This window comes from Sinocyclocheilus rhinocerous, unplaced genomic scaffold (genome assembly GCF_001515625.1).
Source record: "Sinocyclocheilus rhinocerous isolate Xijiao unplaced genomic scaffold, SAMN03320098_v1.1 scaffold705, whole genome shotgun sequence".
NCBI lineage: Eukaryota > Metazoa > Chordata > Actinopteri > Cypriniformes > Cyprinidae > Sinocyclocheilus > Sinocyclocheilus rhinocerous.
In genome coordinates this window covers 1356403-1356620 of record NW_015630576.1, presented here as the reverse complement: position 1 = coordinate 1356620, position 218 = coordinate 1356403, and positions in this window count along the sequence as shown.

Sequence of the window (218 nt, the reverse complement as noted above, 5' to 3'; positions counted from 1 at the left end):
AAGCAAAACTCTGCAGGGCTGCGGCTCTCCAGGACCGACGTTCGCCACCCCTGCACTATACTATGCTACTCTCTCCCCCACTCCCCCACTCTCTATACTATACTATACTATACTATACGATATGATACTATATACTGTAGTACACTCTCTTTCCATATACTATACTATACCATACCATACCATACTATACTATACTATACTATACTATACTATACTGT